The sequence below is a fragment of the Taeniopygia guttata genome, chromosome 14 (assembly GCF_048771995.1).
Source record: "Taeniopygia guttata chromosome 14, bTaeGut7.mat, whole genome shotgun sequence".
In the NCBI taxonomy this organism is placed as follows: Eukaryota; Metazoa; Chordata; class Aves; order Passeriformes; family Estrildidae; genus Taeniopygia; species Taeniopygia guttata.
In genome coordinates this window covers 4,008,512-4,014,699 of record NC_133039.1, presented here as the reverse complement: position 1 = coordinate 4,014,699, position 6,188 = coordinate 4,008,512, and positions in this window count along the sequence as shown.

The following is a 6,188-nucleotide window of genomic DNA, read 5'->3' as shown; positions in this document are numbered from 1 at the left end:
GCTCTACTGGCATATTCTCTGGATTTCTTATGAGAAACTTCAGTTTTAAACACCAGAGGTAATCCATGAGGCATGAATGGAAAAAGTTGGTATTATTTCTTGGAGCAGACTGGTTTTGAATTCAGTTGAAAGCAATTAAACATTCACACTCAGTTATATTAAGCCATAATTTGTCTGCAGCTGAAGTTGGAATGCCCTTGACTCTTGCAAGCTTTGCAGCATCTCTCTGGGTAGGTTTGTCAGCTAATGAATTGCTTGCCTCATACAAACTTTTTAAGGGGAGAAAAAAAGTTTCATTCAATGGGCATCATTAAGACCTGCAAAGAGCAAAATTTCCATAGTAGACTCCAGGTTTTCAGGGAAGGATTTTCAGGCATGGTTGGTGGTCAGCTGCTGCATCAGTTCCTCTGATGTTTCCTTCTGTTTGCTGAAGTGCTGCTCTGCTGGTCAGTGAGGCAGCACTGACATCCCTTCCCAATTCCTGCCTGGTTTTGGTGTGTTTGGCACACTGGTTACACATGGTGTTCAGTAACCACTGCTGCTGTGCTCAAGGAACAGCCTTGAACAGCAAGAGCTGCTGTGTTCTCAGGAATTCACTCTGCTCTCATCCACTGATGAAGCTGCACCCTGCTCCCCTTGCCCCTCCCTGCCTGGCTTCCCAATTACCCTTTTCAAATCTGAGCATTTGAACTCCCCCTGCTTTCCAGGACAGTGTTTGTGTTGTTCCCCCTCACCAGAGCTGTGTCTGAAGCAATGTCCCAGCTCAAGGTATTGCTCAGGCTGTCCCAGCTCCCCTCTCCTGGGGAGGGTTTTGCCTCACAGACACATTGCACTGGCTACCACGTAAACCCCTGGAGGGCTTCTGTTGCTGGTAGTGTGAACAGAGGTTTCATAAAATCTTGATGCTCAAAATGGTCTGGGAAGAAGCAGGAGGGACATCATGTCCATTGCCAAGGGCTGTCTTACCTCCCTCATTGTCAGCCAGACAATCCCACACCTGGATCTCATTCCTGTCCCCTCCTCAGCCCATCAGCTCTGCAGAGCTGAGCCTCTGCCTCAGCAATGGAACACAGCTTGAAAGTCTTTGCTGCACTGTGACTTTAGGGATGAAATACTGTAAAATCTCTCACTTGGTTACAGGGCTGCTGTAAAAAAAGGGCTGTGCTTGAATGGCCTCTAGGTACATGCATGGAAAATTAGAAGAGCTTTTTATAAATGGGATTGACCATGAGTGCCTGTAGTACAAGTTACAAAGTTCTGCACAAACATTGCTTTGCATTGCCATTATCGAGCAATAATCCTTATTTGGAACTTATACAAATTGTGGCAGAACCTTCTATTTATCTAACCTGGAAATCTTTCCTGAACAGGCTCTCTATAATCTACTCAGAGAATTGGCAGTTTTCTTCCCTCTCTCGGCAGATATTTAATAGCCACTTTCCATGCTAGTAAACCTTCATTATTATACAAAATGTACCAGAATGTTATGAAGAAATACCTTAAATAATTAAAGAGAAATGAAGAGTGACAAAACAAACGAACAAAGTGCAATTTGAGCTGTGTTATTCTTTCCTTTTTATGTTCACTTATTTGCTAATTTGCTGAACTTACTGGACTGCAGTGGGTCTTGCTGTGATTTGAGAGAGTTTGCCAAGTTCCTCTGTAATTGTTTCTTTGCAATTAACTAAATAATAGAATGTTCTCTGTGTGGCTCTCTGGGGAAAAGAGCGGGCAGGTGCTTTTACAATAGGATTTCCACATCTTCCACCCATTCCCCTAGAACTCAGTTTAAAAAGACCAGTAAAACATGAGAAAGAGAGAGAATATTGCCTCAGGACTGGAAATGAGAGAATTAACTTATTATTTCTTTCAGTTGGCTGGAAGGTTTTTTTGCTGGCCCTGGTAGTGGCTATTTTTTATGTAAACCTGAAAGTCCCTGGCAGGATGTCAGAGGAAGAAAAGCCAAATGTATGTTCCTGCCTGCAGATGCCTCCACGTGGGGGAAGTCCTTCAAGCTGGGAGCAGAAGGCAGCTGGGAAGATCCCTGGTTTTGCTGGGAGAGCAAGGCTGGAGCCAGAGCTGGCATGGAGGGGGCAGCGATGTCTGGGGGAGGCTGGAGAGCAGCCCTGGCTTTGTTATTTCCTTTGACTTTGAGCAGAAAATTACAGAGGAAGCCCTGGGAGGAGAGGAAGGGTAATTTTAATGGAGGCACAGCTTAGCTCAGCGGGAAGAGGCACGGAGGGATGGAAGGGCAGAGTTTATGGAGCAGCAGAGTCAGAGGTGTGGCCCAGCAGTGGCAGCTGAGTGCCGAGGCTTGGTTGCCTCCCTGACCTCTCCATGACCATCTGTAATTTAGTCCCTGTCTCAAGAGGGTAACTCATCCATCTGCTGGCACTTGGAGTGCAAATTTGCCTTTTTTTTTTTTTTTTAAATCTGTATTGTTGGCTAAAACCTTTTGGAGCACATATTAGGTTTGACAGTCAGGGGAAGACTCCTTGCTCCACATGATATTAAAAGCTGAATTATTTAATTTCATAGTGAATCAGAAAAAATGGGTAGGAGATTGCTGTTTTAAAAGGTGCTCTCATTGCCAGTACCCCTTCAGCAGTAGGGATGTCTGGAATCAGAAGCTTGTGAAGAGTGAGAAATGCTACATTTCTTGGAGGGCTTCTGTAGACTGCCTGGTTGTCTCAGGAGGATGGAGGACAGCACTGGCTGCCTTATTTTGGGGGTTTATACTGTTTAAACTAGTCTTTTTATCTTTGCTGTCTTTAATGTGGAGCACTTCTCATCTGTCTATTTTGTCCATTGATTCTTTAGCAAAGCCACTGTCAGAGCAAGTTAGCAAACACTAATACTGCTCTTTGGGTTACTTTTCAGCAGGATTACCAGTGAGCAAGCTGACATTTGCAGTTTGCTTTGCTCGACTGTAGAACTGCTTTCCATGCAAGGGTGATTTACTGTTAGATTTTATTCCTGGGATGTCATGACAGTGTCTCGTTTGTTCATTTGGCTTTGGCAAAAGAGAGTGTACCTATTTGTGTGGGAAGGAAAGAAAGGCTGCTATAATCTAAACATGAGAGCCTCGATAACTGTCTTGTCATGTACTCAAGAGTTACTTGAATAGGATCAAATAAGAGATGCTAAACATCCCAGAATTGCAGATATTTCTTTGTGATGTGGCACAACGGGCTGAGATGCCATGGAAAGTATGGCTAGTGCTGGATCCTGTGGTTTGTCTTTTATTTCTCGTTTGCTGAATCCATTCTGCTCTTCATTTTCCCATATCATTATAAATAATTGTGGGGGAGAAATGAAAACTGTTGATGCCTCTGTTTCTCTGTAATCCCCAGTCCTCATTCTGCTCTAATTTAATCCAGTTGTCTCAGCAGCAGGAGGCTGAGGGGAGGCATGCACACCAGCACTGCTGCCTTTCCCACTCACCCCCAGCCCCACAGGGCGCCTCAAACACCCACCCCCATGGAACAGCATCCAGCTTTTCCTGTCATTTCTTCCAAAACGTTTTGTGCAGTTTGATTTACATCAGCCCTGTCAAACAAGATCTCAGTGTGGCGTCCTGGCTGCATCTTCTATCCCCTGTCCCTCACATGCTGACAGAGGTGCTTGGACTTGCAGCCTGGTGAGGGTTTTGTGTCCATCCAGAGGCTCGTGGCTGTGGTTACAGCTGCAGGACAGATTCCAGCCTTGAGTGTTTTAGTGCCAAGCTGCATAAACTCTGTGTCAGAAGGGGCTTAGGCAGAGATCTCTTGCTCCCAGCGAGGTCTCTCTGCTCCTTGTCTTTGGGCTGTTAGAACTGGAGGTGAAATATGTTAGACCATTGGCCCTTGAAACAATTCCTTCTCCTTCCATCCATCCATCCATCCTTGCCAGCACTGTGAAAAAAGCAAAAATAATAAGGAAGAAAATAAAATTGGCTGAAGTTCAGCTGTCCTCCTGCAGGAAAATCAACTCTTTTTTGGAGAAAGCTGGAGGGAGTTGAGGTCTTATATCTTGTACCCTTGTGTATCTTGTACTTGTGCACACAGTGCATGGCTCTAAACCCTCTGACGTGTCTCTTAATTCTATTTGTGAGTGATAAGATTTTTTTTAGCTGTGTTGATAATACTCATATGAAAATCCTGTCCTAGTCAAAAGCTATTGAAGTTTTCAGAACATCAGCAGAAATATGCTTATGTGCTCTAAGGGGTTAAATGGCCCATTTTAGCATTTTTGGTCTCCTTTTTTATGAAATGCATCAGTCAGGACAATGTAAAGCACAAAATCCTGGTGGCATTTGGGAAAAGGAATAAAATCACACTTGAAAAAGAGTGTCTCCATAATATCTACTGATTGCCACCCTTTAGGAGAAAAAACTGTTGGTGTTAACCTTTTTTTTTCCAGTGGGATACACAGCATTCCAATATTTTCTAAGTTTTCATGGGCCATCACAGTTTCTAATTCTAAACAGATGAGAGTTTCTCAAGCATTCAAGACCTGGAAATCATTTGCCTGAAGTCTGTTAGAGGACTGGATGGTCCTTTTTTCTCTTTCCAACTCCAAATTATGTTGAGTGGTGTTTAAAAGACAATGCTTTGAGCAATCAGCAGTGGGTGAGGTGTGCTGCAGCAGGGCTGTGATGGGGGCACAGGGATGGAGAGACTGAAGGCCTGGGAGATGGTCTGAATAGACCTGCCAAGTTTAGGAGCTCCTGCATTAATGCTGGGCCACGATGCGTATTTACAGCAAAAATTAAATTATTCATTCTCTTCCTTTTAAAAGAAAGCAGCAAATTTCTTTATGCATTTCAGTTGCAACAAGAGCAGTACAATCTTTGTAATAAAGTGAATTAATTTGGGATAGCTGCTGCTTATTGTTATTTTTTCTGTTTTACCTCACTATCCTAGCATTATCCAGAATGTTTATGTACTTACTTGTTTCTGACGTGATCCCCTGAGAAGGTATACTCATCTTTTTTACCTTTTACCCAGAAATATTATCTGTTCTGTTTAGAAAGAAATGAAAAGCCTTCCCCATTGGGTCAGAGTTTTATCCTTGGGAAAAGTGGTGTGTGAGTGCTTCTGTGGGGAGCCCACCACATGCACAGCTCTGTGGTACTTATGCAGTTAGATGCTGTCATTGCTGAAATATTCAGGTTCTGATTTGTGATGTCATCAAAACAAGCTGAGAGTTGTAGGTTCCTTCAAGCTGATGAAGCAACACACTGGCTCTGGGTCAGGGTTTGGATGAGGCCAAACCTTTGCCTACAGAGGGTGGAAGCTGAACCAGAGCACTGCATATCTCTGTGGAACAGGTGGAGGGCAGACTTGGAAATCACACAAGAGGCACATCCATGTCTTTAGACACCTGAGCACCTCCAGAAATTTTCCCCCCAAGTTTTGGGCAAACAACTGCTGGGCAGTCAGTGCTGGGGAACAAGCTTCAGCTGGCATGGAGGCATTGGTGTGGTCAGTGGCACAGGGGCTGGGATCTGCAGTGTGGTTGGGTCCACTTTGGGGTTACTTTGGAGGGAGAGGTGTTGGTGTGGGGGGTGGGATCTGGTTTGGTGCTGGGTGTGGACACCCACCCTCTGCCACACGTGGCCCTGTGCCCAGCACCACAGAGTCATTAAGGTTGGAAAAGACCTCCAAGATCACCAAGTCCAACCATCAACCCAGCATCATGTAAACCATGTCTTCAAGTGCCATATCCTCTCATTTTTGAGGTATTCGCAGAGATTCCAAGACTCGGTTCAAATTGTTGTTTTATTATTTTTCCCCTCGTGCTGTCACACAATGAGAGGCGTCTCCTTAATGTTCACCTGTGTTGCTGCCCTTGCCACGCGAATCCGGGAGGCACAAACTTGCTGCCTCTGGATCTTAGGCTGCGCGTTGAGACGGACTCGAGAGGAGCCAACAATAAGCGACTTTATGACTGCCTTTACCACTTCGTGCGGCACAAATCGCTTTTACCCCGCTGGCTTTTAGGCTAAACCCAAAGCGCACCTTCCACTGGTAGAACTGCAGGGCAGTGTGAGACCCACGGCACCAGGAAATCTGTCAGGGAACAAACGCAGGGGTGCAGCGCTCGGGGCCCGGCGGCGCTCCCGGGGGAGCCGCGCGGGCCGGGCCGGGCCGGGCCGGGCCGGGGCGGGGCAGCGGCGGCGGCGGCGCCAATGGGAGCGGGCGGGC